This window comes from Phalangium opilio, unplaced genomic scaffold (assembly GCF_054372755.1).
Source record: "Phalangium opilio isolate 3A_F unplaced genomic scaffold, DU_Popi_V2 ptg000061l_1, whole genome shotgun sequence".
NCBI lineage: Eukaryota > Metazoa > Arthropoda > Arachnida > Opiliones > Phalangiidae > Phalangium > Phalangium opilio.
The window spans coordinates 8063418-8073011 of NW_028324178.1; the positions used below are offsets into that span (position 1 = coordinate 8063418).

Consider the following 9594-nt stretch of genomic DNA (forward strand, 5'->3'; position numbering starts at 1 on the left):
GAAATATTATAAATTTCCCTTCAGTTATACTCTAATGATCATCTTTAAACGGTAATACCGAACATGCCAGGACTCGAACATGGAATCTTCTGCTTCGAAGGCAGACGCGTTATCCATTACGCCACAAGCCCTTGCTTCGCATTATAAAAAAATTTCCAGACATTGTATTTATGCATTCTTTATGACGCATAAAAGTTCTTTTACGAAAATAAACAAAGAGCTTGCCAGGACTCGAACCTGGAATCTTCTGCTCCGTAGGCAGACGCGTTATCCATTGCGCCACAAGCCCGTTAGAGGTTGATCAAAATGATATTGAAGCATTAAAATATTATAAATTTCCCTTCCGTTATTCTCTAATAATCATCTTTATATGTTAATACCGAGCTTGCCAGGACTCGAACCTGGAATCTTATGCTCCGTAGGCAGACGCGTTATCCATTGCGCCACAAGCCCGTTAGAGGTTGATCAAAATGATATTAAAGAATCGAAATATTATAAATTTCCCCTCCGTTATACACTAATAATCATTTTTAAATTTTAATACCGAGCTTGCCAGGACTCGAACCTGGAATCTTCTGCTTCGAAGGCAGATGCGTTATCCATTACACAACAAGCCCTTGCTTCATATTATAAATAAAATTTCCAAACATTGTATTTATGCATTCTTTATGACGCATAAAAGATCTTTAACGAAAATAAACAACGTGCTGGCCAGGACTCGAGCCTGGAATCTTCTGCTCCGTAGGCAGACGCGTTATTTATTGCGCCACAAGCCCGTTAGAGGTTGAACAAAATGCTATTGAAGCATTGCAAAATTATAAATTTCCCTTCCGTTATACTCTAATAATCATCTTTAAATGGTAAAACCGAGCTTGCCAGGACTCGAACCTGGAATTTTCTGCTCCGTAGGCAGACGCGTTATCCATCGCGCCACAATCCCGATAGAGGTTAATCAAAATGATATTGAAGCATTGAAATATTATAAATTTCCCTTCCGTTAAACTCTTATAATCATCTTTTACTGAGCTTGCCAGGACTCGAACCAGGAATCTTCTGCTTCGAAGGCGGACGAGTTATCCATTACGCCACAGGCCCTTGCTACGTATTATAAATAAAATTTCCAAACATTGTATTTAGGCATTCTTTATGACGCATAAAGGATCTTTTACGAAAATAAAAAAAGAGCTTGCCAGGACTCGAACCTGGAATCTTCCGCTCCGTAGGCAGACGCGTTATCCATTGCGCCACAAGCCCGTTAGAGGTTGATCAAAATGATATTGCAGTATTGAAATATTACAAATTTCCCTTCCGTTATACTCTAATAATCATCTTTAAATGGTAATACCGAGCTTGCCAGGACTCCAACCTGGAATCTTCTGCTTCGAAGGCACACGCGTTATCCTTTACGCCACAGGCCCTTGCTTCGTATTACAAAAAAATGTCCATACATTGTATTTATGCATTCTTTATGACGCATAAAAGATCTTTAACGAAAATAAACAACGTGCTTGCCAGGACTCGAACCTGGAATTTTCTGCTCCGTAGGCAGACGCGTTATCCATTGCGCCACAAGCCCGTGATAGGTTGATCAAAATGCTATTGAAGCATTGAAATATTATAAATTTCCCTTCCGTTTTACTCCAATAATCATCTTTAAATGGTAATACCGAGCTTGCCAGGACTCGAACCTGGAATTTTCTGCTCCGTAGGCAGACGCGTTATCCATTGCGCCACAAGCCCGTTAGAGGTTGATCAAAATGATATTGAAGCATTGAAATATTATAAATTTCCCTTCCGTTATACTCTAATGATCATCTTTAAACGGTAATACCGAACATGCCAGGACTCGAACCTGGAATCTTCTGCTTCGAAGGCAGACGCGTTATCCATTACGCCACAAGCCCTTGCTTCGCATTATAAATAAATTTCCAGACATTGTATTTATGCATTCTTTATGACGCATAAAAGATCTTTTACGAAAATAAACAAAGAGCTTGCCAGGACTCGAACCTGGAATCTTCTGCTCCGTAGGCAGACGCGTTATCCATTGCGCCACGAGCCCGTTAGAGGTTGATCAAAATGATATTGAAGTATTGAAATATTACAAATTTCCCTTCCGTTATACTCTAATAATCATCTTTAAATGGTAATACCGAGCTTGCCAGGACTCGAACCTGGAATATTTTGCTTCGAAGGCAAACGCGTTATCCATTACGCCACAGGCCCTTGCTTCGTATTACAAATAAAATTTCCAAACATTGTATTTATGCATTCTTTATGACGCATAAAGGATCTTTTACGAAAATAAAAAAAGAGCTTGCCAGGACTCGAACCTGGAATCTTCTGCTCCGTAGGCAGACGCGTTATCCATTGCGCCACAAGCCCGTTAGAGGTTGATCAAACTGAAATTGAAGATTTGAAATATTATAAATTTCCCTTCCGTTATACTATAATAATCATCTTTAAATGGTAATACCGAGCTTGCCAGGACTCCAACCTGGAATCTTCTGCTTCGTAGGCAGACGCGTTATCCATTGCGCCACAAGCCCGTTAGAGGTTGATCAAAATGATATTGAAGCATTGAAATATTATAAATTTCCCTTCCGTTAAACTCTAATAATCATCTTTAAATGGTAATACCGAGCTTGCCAGGAGTCGAACCTGGAATCTTTTGCTCCGTAGCAGACGCGTTATCCATTGCGCCACAAGCCCGTTAGAGGTTGATCAAAATGATATTGAACCATTGAAATATTATAAATTTCCCTTCCGTTATACTCTAATAATCATCTTTAAATGGTAAAACCGAGCTTGCCAGGACTCGAACCTGGAATTTTCTGCTCCGTAGGCAGACGCGTTATCCATCGCGCCACAATCCCGATAGAGGTTGATCAAAATGATATTGAAGCATTGAAATATTATAAATTTCCCTTCCGTTAAACTCTTATAATCATCTTTTACTGAGCTTGCCAGGACTCGAACCAGGAATCTTCTGCTTCGAAGGCGGACGAGTTATCCATTACGCCACAGGCCCTTGCTACGTATTATAAATAAAATTTCCAAACATTGTATTTAGGCATTCTTTATGACGCATAAAGGATCTTTTACGAAAATAAAAAAAGAGCTTGCCAGGACTCGAACCTGGAATCTTCCGCTCCGTAGGCAGACGCGTTATCCATTGCGCCACAAGCCCGTTAGAGGTTGATCAAAATGATATTGCAGTATTGAAATATTACAAATTTCCCTTCCGTTATACTCTAATAATCATCTTTAAATGGTAATACCGAGCTTGCCAGGACTCCAACCTGGAATCTTCTGCTTCGAAGGCACACGCGTTATCCTTTACGCCACAGGCCCTTGCTTCGTATTACAAAAAAATGTCCATACATTGTATTTATGCATTCTTTATGACGCATAAAAGATCTTTAACGAAAATAAACAACGTGCTTGCCAGGACTCGAACCTGGAATTTTCTGCTCCGTAGGCAGACGCGTTATCCATTGCGCCACAAGCCCGTGATAGGTTGATCAAAATGCTATTGAAGCATTGAAATATTATAAATTTCCCTTCCGTTTTACTCCAATAATCATCTTTAAATGGTAATACCGAGCTTGCCAGGACTCGAACCTGGAATTTTCTGCTCCGTAGGCAGACGCGTTATCCATTGCGCCACAAGCCCGTTAGAGGTTGATCAAAATGATATTGAAGCATTGAAATATTATAAATTTCCCTTCCGTTATACTCTAATGATCATCTTTAAACGGTAAAACCGAACATGCCAGGACTCGAACCTGGAATCTTCTGCTTCGAAGGCAGACGCGTTATCCATTACGCCACAAGCCCTTGCTTCGCATTATAAATAAATTTCCAGACATTGTATTTATGCATTCTTTATGACGCATAAAAGATCTTTTACGAAAATAAACAAAGAGCTTGCCAGGACTCGAACCTGGAATCTTCTGCTCCGTAGGCAGACGCGTTATCCATTGCGCCACGAGCCCGTTAGAGGTTGATCAAAATGATATTGAAGTATTGAAATATTACAAATTTCCCTTCCGTTATACTCTAATAATCATCTTTAAATGGTAATACCGAGCTTGCCAGGACTCGAACCTGGAATATTTTGCTTCGAAGGCAAACGCGTTATCCATTACGCCACAGGCCCTTGCTTCGTATTACAAATAAAATTTCCAAACATTGTATTTATGCATTCTTTATGACGCATAAAGGATCTTTTACGAAAATAAAAAAAGAGCTTGCCAGGACTCGAACCTGGAATCTTCTGCTCCGTAGGCAGACGCGTTATCCATTGCGCCACAAGCCCGTTAGAGGTTGATCAAACTGAAATTGAAGATTTGAAATATTATAAATTTCCCTTCCGTTATACTATAATAATCATCTTTAAATGGTAATACCGAGCTTGCCAGGACTCCAACCTGGAATCTTCTGCTTCGTAGGCAGACGCGTTATCCATTGCGCCACAAGCCCGTTAGAGGTTGATCAAAATGATATTGAAGCATTGAAATATTATAAATTTCCCTTCCGTTAAACTCTAATAATCATCTTTAAATGGTAATACCGAGCTTGCCAGGGTCGAACCTGGAATCTTTTGCTCCGTAGCAGACGCGTTATCCATTGCGCCACAAGCCCGTTAGAGGTTGATCAAAATGATATTGAAGCATTGCAATATTATAAATTTCCCTTCCGTTATACTCTAATAATCATCTTTTACTGAGCTTGCCAGGACTCGAACCAGGAATCTTCTGCTTCGAAGGCGGACGAGTTATCCATTACGCCACAGGCCCTTGCTACGTATTATAAATACAATTTCCAAACATTGTATTTAGGCATTCTTTATGACGCATAAAGGATCTTTTACGAAAATAAAAAAAGAGCTTGCCAGGACTCGAACCTGGAATCTTCTACTCCGTAGGCAGACGCGTTATCCATTGCGCCACAAGCCCGTTAGAGGTTGATCAAAATGATATTGAAGTATTGAAATATTACAAATTTCCCTTCCGTTATACTCTAATAATCATCTTTAAATGGTAATACCGAGCTTGCCAGGACTCGAACCTGGAATATTTTGCTTCGAAGGCAGACGCGTTATCCATTACGCCACAGGCCCTTGCTTCGTATTACAAATAAAATTTCCAAACATTGTATTTATGCATTCTTTATGACGCATAAAGGATCTTTTACGAAAATAAAAAAAGAGCTTGCCAGGACTCGAACCTGGAATCTTCTGCTCCGTAGGCAGACGCGTTATCCATTGCGCCACAAGCCCGTTAGAGGTTGATCAAACTGAAATTGAAGATTTGAAATATTATAAATTTCCCTTCCGTTATACTCTAATAATCATCTTTAAATGGTAATACCGAGCTTGCCAGGACTCCAACCTGGAATATCCTGCTTCGAAGGCAGACGCGTTATCCATTACGCCACAGGCCCTTGCTTCGTATTACAAAAAAATGTCCATACATTGTATTTATGCATTCTTTATGACGCATAAAAGATCTTTAACGAAAATAAACAACGTGCTTGCCAGGACTCGAACCTGGAATTTTCTGCTCCGTAGGCAGACGCGTTATCCATTGCGCCACAAGCCCGTTATAGGTTGATCAAAATGCTATTGAAGCATTGAAATATTATAAATTTCCCTTCCCTTTTACTCCAATAATCATCTTTAAATGGTAATACCGAGCTTGCCAGGACTCGAACCTGGAATTTTCTGCTCCGTAGGATGACGCGTTATCCATTGCGCCACAAGCCCGTTAGAGGTTGATCAAAATGATATTGAAGCATTGAAATATTATAAATTTCCCTTCCGTTATACTCTAATGATCATCTTTAAACGGTAATACCGAACATGCTAGGACTCGAACCTGGAATCTTCTGCTTCGAAGGCAGACGCGTTATCCATTACGCCACAAGCCCTTGCTTCGCATTATAAATAAATTTCCAGACATTGTATTTATGCATTCTTTATGACGCATAAAAGATCTTTTACGAAAATAAACAAAGAGCTTGCCAGGACTCGAACCTGGAATCTTCTGCTCCGTAGGCAGAGGCGTTATCCATTGCGCCACAAGCCCGTTAGAGGTTGATCAAAATGATATTGAAGTATTGAAATATTACAAATTTCCCTTCCGTTATACTCTAATAATCATCTTTAAATGGTAATACCGAGCTTGCCAGGACTCGAACCTGGAATATTTTGCTTCGAAGGCAGACGCGTTATCCATTACGTCACAGGCCCTTGCTTCGTATTACAAATAAAATTTCCAAACATTGTATTTATGCATTCTTTATGACGCATAAAGGATCTTTTACGAAAATAAAAAAAGAGCTTGCCAGGACTCGAACCTGGAATCTTCTGCTCCGTAGGCAGACGCGTTATCCATTGCGCCACAAGCCCGTTAGAGGTTGATCAAACTGAAATTGAAGATTTGAAATATTATAAATTTCCCTTCCGTTATACTCTAATAATCATCTTTAAATGGTAATACCGAGCTTGCCAGGACTCCAACCTGGAATCTTCTGCTTCGTAGGCAGACGCGTTATCCATTGCGCCACAAGCCCGTTAGAGGTTGATCAAAATGATATTGAAGCATTGAAATATTATAAATTTCCCTTCCGTTAAACTCTAATAATCATCTTTAAATGGTAATACCGAGCTTGCCAGGACTCGAACCTGGAATCTTCTGCTCCGAAGGCAGACGCGTTATCCATTACGCCACAGGCCCTTGCTTCGTATTACAAATAAAATGTCCATACATTGTATTTATGCATTCTTTATGACGCATAAAAGATCTTTAACGAAAATAAACAACGTGCTTGCCAGGACTCGAACCTGGAATTTTCTGCTCCGTAGGCAGACGCGTTATCCATTGCGCCACAAGCCCGTTAGAGGTTGATCAAAATGATATTGAAGCATTGCAATATTATAAATTTCCCTTCCGTTATACTCTAATAATCATCTTTAAATGTTAATACCGAGCTTGCCAGGACTCGAACCTGGAATCTTATGCTCCGTAGGCAGACGCGTTATCCTTTGCGCCACAAGCCCGTTAGAAGTTGACAAAAATGATATTGAAGCATTAAATTTTATAAATTTCCCTTCCGTTATACTCTAATAATCATCTTTAAATGGTAATACCGAGCTTGCCAGGACTCGAACCTGGAATCTTCTGCTTCGAAGGCAGACGCGTTATCCATTACGCCACAGGCCCTTGCTTCGTATTACAAATAAAATGTCCATACATTGTATTTATGCATTCTTTATGACGCATAAAAGATCTTTAACGAAAATAAACAACGTGCTTGCCAGGACTCGAACCTGGAATTTTCTGCTCCGTAGGCAGACGCGTTATCCATTGCGCCACAAGCCCGTTATAGGTTGATCAAAATGCTATTGAAGCATTGAAATATTATAAATTTCCCTTCCGTTTTACTCCAATAATCATCTTTAAATGGTAATACCGAGCTTGCCAGGACTCGAACCTGGAATTTTCTGCTCCGTAGGCAGACGCGTTATCCATTGCGCCACAAGCCCGCAAGAGGTTGATCAAAATGATATTGAAGCTTTGAAATATTATAAATTTCCCTTCCGTTAAACTCTAATAATCATCTTTATATGTTAATACCGAGCTTGCCAGGACTCGAACCTGGAATCTTCTGCTCCATAGGCAGACGCGTCATCCATCGCGCCACAAGCCCGTTATAGGTTGATCAAAATGCTATTGAAGCATTGAAATATTATAAATTTCCCTTCCGTTTTACTCCTATAATCATCTTTAAATGGTAATACCGAGCTTGCCAGGACTCGAACCTGGACTTTTCTGCTCCGTAGGCAGACGCGTTATCCATTGCGCCACAAGCCCGTTAGATGTTGATCAAAATGATATTGAAGCATTGCAATATTATAAATTTCCCTTCCGTTACACTCTAATAATCATCTTTAAATGGTAATTCCGACCTTGCCAGGACTCGAACCTGGAATCTTCTGCTTCGAAGGCAGACGCGTTATCCATTACGCCACAAGCCCTTGCTTCGTATTATAAATAAAATTTCCAAACATTGTATTTATGCATTCTTTATGACGCATAAAAGATCTTTTACGAAAATAAGAAAAGAGCTTGCTAGGAGTCGAACCTGGAATCTTTTGCTCCGTAGCAGACGCGTTATCCATTGCGCCACAAGCCCGTTAGAGGTTGATCAAAATGATATTGAACCATTGAAATATTATAAATTTCCCTTCCGTTATACTCTAATAATCATCTTTAAATGTTAAAACCGAGCTTGCCAGGACTCGAACCTGGAATCTTCTGCTTCGAAGGCAGACGCGTTATAAATTATGCCACAAGCCCGTGCTTCGCGTTATAAATAAAATTTCCAGACATTGTATTTATGCATTCTTTATGACGCATAAAATATCTTTTACGAAAATAAACAAAGAGCTCCCCAGGACTAGAACCTGGAATCTTCTGCTCCGTAGGCAGACGCGTTATCCATTGCGCCACCAGCCCGTTAGAGGTTGATCAAAATGATATTGAAGCATTGAATTATTATAAATTTCCCTTCCGATATACTCTAATAATCGTCTTTTACCGAGCTTGCCAGGACTCGAACCTGGAATCTTCTGCTCCGTAGGCAGACGCGTTATCCATTGCGCCACAAGCCCGTTATAGGCTGATCAAAATGCTATTGAAGCATTGAAATATTATAAATTTCCCTTCCGTTTTACTCCAATAATCATCTTTAAATGGTAATACCGAGCTTGCCAGGACTCGAACCTGGAATTTTCTGCTCCGTAGGCAGACGCGTTATCCATTGCGCCACAGGCCCGTTAGAGGTTGATCAAAATGATATTGAAGCATTGCAATATTATAAATTTCCCTTCCGTTATACTCTAATAATCATCTTTAAATGTTAATACCGAGCTTGCCAGGACTCGAACCTGGAATCTTATGCTCCGTAGGCAGACGCGTTATCCCTTGCGCCACAAGCCCTTGCTTCGTATTATAAATAAAATTTCCAAACATTGTATTTATGCATTCTTTATGACGCATAAAAGATCTTTTACGAAAATAAGAAAAGAACTTGCCAGGAGTCGAACCTGGAATCTTTTGCTCCGTAGCAGACGCGTTATCCATTGCGCCACAAGCCCGTTAAAGGTTGATCAAAATGATATTGAAGCATTGCAATATTATAAATTTCCCTTCCGTTATACTCTAATAATCATCTTTAAATGTTAAAACCGAGCTTGCCAGGACTCGAACCTGGAATCTTTTGCTCCGTAGCAGACGCGTTATCCTTTGCGCCACAAGCCCGTTAGAGGTTGACAAAAATGATATTGAAGCATTGAAATATTATAAATTTCCCTTCCGATATACTCTAATAATCATCTTTTACCGAGCTTGCCAGGACTCGAACCTGGAATCTTCTGCTTCGAAGGCAGACGCGTTATCCATTACGCCACAGGCCCTTGCTACGTATTATAAATAAAATTTGCAGACATTGTATTTATGCATTCTTTATGATGCATAAAAGATCTTTAACGAAAATAAACAACGAGCTTCCCAGGACTCGAACCTG

General features: G+C 40.0%; 38 non-coding genes across 38 annotated transcripts; all 38 read right to left on the minus strand.

Annotated features, from left to right (window-relative positions):
• Nucleotides 1-216: 216 nt before the first annotated feature.
• TRNAR-ACG (transfer RNA arginine (anticodon ACG)) lies at nucleotides 217-289 on the minus strand. Its single transcript has one exon. It is a non-coding gene; the product is annotated as a tRNA-Arg (tRNA).
• A 91-nt stretch (nucleotides 290-380) lies between these two features.
• On the minus strand, nucleotides 381-453 carry TRNAR-ACG (transfer RNA arginine (anticodon ACG)). The gene has a single exon. It is a non-coding gene; the product is annotated as a tRNA-Arg (tRNA).
• Nucleotides 454-544: 91 nt separating this feature from the next.
• TRNAR-UCG (transfer RNA arginine (anticodon UCG)) lies at nucleotides 545-617 on the minus strand. Its single transcript has one exon. It is a non-coding gene; the product is annotated as a tRNA-Arg (tRNA).
• Nucleotides 618-1181: 564 nt separating this feature from the next.
• On the minus strand, nucleotides 1182-1254 carry TRNAR-ACG (transfer RNA arginine (anticodon ACG)). Its single transcript has one exon. It is a non-coding gene; the product is annotated as a tRNA-Arg (tRNA).
• Nucleotides 1255-1503: 249 nt separating this feature from the next.
• Nucleotides 1504-1576, minus strand: TRNAR-ACG (transfer RNA arginine (anticodon ACG)). Its single transcript has one exon. It is a non-coding gene; the product is annotated as a tRNA-Arg (tRNA).
• Nucleotides 1577-1667: 91 nt separating this feature from the next.
• TRNAR-ACG (transfer RNA arginine (anticodon ACG)) lies at nucleotides 1668-1740 on the minus strand. Its single transcript has one exon. It is a non-coding gene; the product is annotated as a tRNA-Arg (tRNA).
• Nucleotides 1741-1831: 91 nt separating this feature from the next.
• On the minus strand, nucleotides 1832-1904 carry TRNAR-UCG (transfer RNA arginine (anticodon UCG)). Its single transcript has one exon. It is a non-coding gene; the product is annotated as a tRNA-Arg (tRNA).
• An 85-nt stretch (nucleotides 1905-1989) lies between these two features.
• TRNAR-ACG (transfer RNA arginine (anticodon ACG)) lies at nucleotides 1990-2062 on the minus strand. The gene has a single exon. It is a non-coding gene; the product is annotated as a tRNA-Arg (tRNA).
• A 91-nt stretch (nucleotides 2063-2153) lies between these two features.
• Nucleotides 2154-2226, minus strand: TRNAR-UCG (transfer RNA arginine (anticodon UCG)). The gene has a single exon. It is a non-coding gene; the product is annotated as a tRNA-Arg (tRNA).
• Nucleotides 2227-2312: 86 nt separating this feature from the next.
• On the minus strand, nucleotides 2313-2385 carry TRNAR-ACG (transfer RNA arginine (anticodon ACG)). Its single transcript has one exon. It is a non-coding gene; the product is annotated as a tRNA-Arg (tRNA).
• A 91-nt stretch (nucleotides 2386-2476) lies between these two features.
• On the minus strand, nucleotides 2477-2549 carry TRNAR-ACG (transfer RNA arginine (anticodon ACG)). The gene has a single exon. It is a non-coding gene; the product is annotated as a tRNA-Arg (tRNA).
• Nucleotides 2550-3117: 568 nt separating this feature from the next.
• TRNAR-ACG (transfer RNA arginine (anticodon ACG)) lies at nucleotides 3118-3190 on the minus strand. The gene has a single exon. It is a non-coding gene; the product is annotated as a tRNA-Arg (tRNA).
• A 249-nt stretch (nucleotides 3191-3439) lies between these two features.
• Nucleotides 3440-3512, minus strand: TRNAR-ACG (transfer RNA arginine (anticodon ACG)). Its single transcript has one exon. It is a non-coding gene; the product is annotated as a tRNA-Arg (tRNA).
• Nucleotides 3513-3603: 91 nt separating this feature from the next.
• Nucleotides 3604-3676, minus strand: TRNAR-ACG (transfer RNA arginine (anticodon ACG)). The gene has a single exon. It is a non-coding gene; the product is annotated as a tRNA-Arg (tRNA).
• Nucleotides 3677-3767: 91 nt separating this feature from the next.
• On the minus strand, nucleotides 3768-3840 carry TRNAR-UCG (transfer RNA arginine (anticodon UCG)). Its single transcript has one exon. It is a non-coding gene; the product is annotated as a tRNA-Arg (tRNA).
• Nucleotides 3841-3925: 85 nt separating this feature from the next.
• Nucleotides 3926-3998, minus strand: TRNAR-ACG (transfer RNA arginine (anticodon ACG)). Its single transcript has one exon. It is a non-coding gene; the product is annotated as a tRNA-Arg (tRNA).
• A 91-nt stretch (nucleotides 3999-4089) lies between these two features.
• TRNAR-UCG (transfer RNA arginine (anticodon UCG)) lies at nucleotides 4090-4162 on the minus strand. Its single transcript has one exon. It is a non-coding gene; the product is annotated as a tRNA-Arg (tRNA).
• An 86-nt stretch (nucleotides 4163-4248) lies between these two features.
• On the minus strand, nucleotides 4249-4321 carry TRNAR-ACG (transfer RNA arginine (anticodon ACG)). The gene has a single exon. It is a non-coding gene; the product is annotated as a tRNA-Arg (tRNA).
• Nucleotides 4322-4412: 91 nt separating this feature from the next.
• On the minus strand, nucleotides 4413-4485 carry TRNAR-ACG (transfer RNA arginine (anticodon ACG)). The gene has a single exon. It is a non-coding gene; the product is annotated as a tRNA-Arg (tRNA).
• A 403-nt stretch (nucleotides 4486-4888) lies between these two features.
• TRNAR-ACG (transfer RNA arginine (anticodon ACG)) lies at nucleotides 4889-4961 on the minus strand. The gene has a single exon. It is a non-coding gene; the product is annotated as a tRNA-Arg (tRNA).
• Nucleotides 4962-5211: 250 nt separating this feature from the next.
• TRNAR-ACG (transfer RNA arginine (anticodon ACG)) lies at nucleotides 5212-5284 on the minus strand. The gene has a single exon. It is a non-coding gene; the product is annotated as a tRNA-Arg (tRNA).
• Nucleotides 5285-5533: 249 nt separating this feature from the next.
• TRNAR-ACG (transfer RNA arginine (anticodon ACG)) lies at nucleotides 5534-5606 on the minus strand. The gene has a single exon. It is a non-coding gene; the product is annotated as a tRNA-Arg (tRNA).
• Nucleotides 5607-5861: 255 nt separating this feature from the next.
• TRNAR-UCG (transfer RNA arginine (anticodon UCG)) lies at nucleotides 5862-5934 on the minus strand. The gene has a single exon. It is a non-coding gene; the product is annotated as a tRNA-Arg (tRNA).
• Nucleotides 5935-6019: 85 nt separating this feature from the next.
• TRNAR-ACG (transfer RNA arginine (anticodon ACG)) lies at nucleotides 6020-6092 on the minus strand. The gene has a single exon. It is a non-coding gene; the product is annotated as a tRNA-Arg (tRNA).
• Nucleotides 6093-6342: 250 nt separating this feature from the next.
• TRNAR-ACG (transfer RNA arginine (anticodon ACG)) lies at nucleotides 6343-6415 on the minus strand. The gene has a single exon. It is a non-coding gene; the product is annotated as a tRNA-Arg (tRNA).
• A 91-nt stretch (nucleotides 6416-6506) lies between these two features.
• On the minus strand, nucleotides 6507-6579 carry TRNAR-ACG (transfer RNA arginine (anticodon ACG)). Its single transcript has one exon. It is a non-coding gene; the product is annotated as a tRNA-Arg (tRNA).
• Nucleotides 6580-6670: 91 nt separating this feature from the next.
• Nucleotides 6671-6743, minus strand: TRNAR-UCG (transfer RNA arginine (anticodon UCG)). Its single transcript has one exon. It is a non-coding gene; the product is annotated as a tRNA-Arg (tRNA).
• An 86-nt stretch (nucleotides 6744-6829) lies between these two features.
• Nucleotides 6830-6902, minus strand: TRNAR-ACG (transfer RNA arginine (anticodon ACG)). The gene has a single exon. It is a non-coding gene; the product is annotated as a tRNA-Arg (tRNA).
• A 91-nt stretch (nucleotides 6903-6993) lies between these two features.
• On the minus strand, nucleotides 6994-7066 carry TRNAR-ACG (transfer RNA arginine (anticodon ACG)). The gene has a single exon. It is a non-coding gene; the product is annotated as a tRNA-Arg (tRNA).
• Nucleotides 7067-7156: 90 nt separating this feature from the next.
• Nucleotides 7157-7229, minus strand: TRNAR-UCG (transfer RNA arginine (anticodon UCG)). Its single transcript has one exon. It is a non-coding gene; the product is annotated as a tRNA-Arg (tRNA).
• Nucleotides 7230-7315: 86 nt separating this feature from the next.
• TRNAR-ACG (transfer RNA arginine (anticodon ACG)) lies at nucleotides 7316-7388 on the minus strand. The gene has a single exon. It is a non-coding gene; the product is annotated as a tRNA-Arg (tRNA).
• Nucleotides 7389-7479: 91 nt separating this feature from the next.
• On the minus strand, nucleotides 7480-7552 carry TRNAR-ACG (transfer RNA arginine (anticodon ACG)). The gene has a single exon. It is a non-coding gene; the product is annotated as a tRNA-Arg (tRNA).
• Nucleotides 7553-7807: 255 nt separating this feature from the next.
• Nucleotides 7808-7880, minus strand: TRNAR-ACG (transfer RNA arginine (anticodon ACG)). The gene has a single exon. It is a non-coding gene; the product is annotated as a tRNA-Arg (tRNA).
• Nucleotides 7881-7971: 91 nt separating this feature from the next.
• On the minus strand, nucleotides 7972-8044 carry TRNAR-UCG (transfer RNA arginine (anticodon UCG)). The gene has a single exon. It is a non-coding gene; the product is annotated as a tRNA-Arg (tRNA).
• Nucleotides 8045-8293: 249 nt separating this feature from the next.
• TRNAR-UCG (transfer RNA arginine (anticodon UCG)) lies at nucleotides 8294-8366 on the minus strand. The gene has a single exon. It is a non-coding gene; the product is annotated as a tRNA-Arg (tRNA).
• Nucleotides 8367-8607: 241 nt separating this feature from the next.
• Nucleotides 8608-8680, minus strand: TRNAR-ACG (transfer RNA arginine (anticodon ACG)). Its single transcript has one exon. It is a non-coding gene; the product is annotated as a tRNA-Arg (tRNA).
• A 255-nt stretch (nucleotides 8681-8935) lies between these two features.
• Nucleotides 8936-9008, minus strand: TRNAR-ACG (transfer RNA arginine (anticodon ACG)). Its single transcript has one exon. It is a non-coding gene; the product is annotated as a tRNA-Arg (tRNA).
• Nucleotides 9009-9411: 403 nt separating this feature from the next.
• TRNAR-UCG (transfer RNA arginine (anticodon UCG)) lies at nucleotides 9412-9484 on the minus strand. Its single transcript has one exon. It is a non-coding gene; the product is annotated as a tRNA-Arg (tRNA).
• Between the last annotated feature and the right edge of the window lie 110 nt (nucleotides 9485-9594).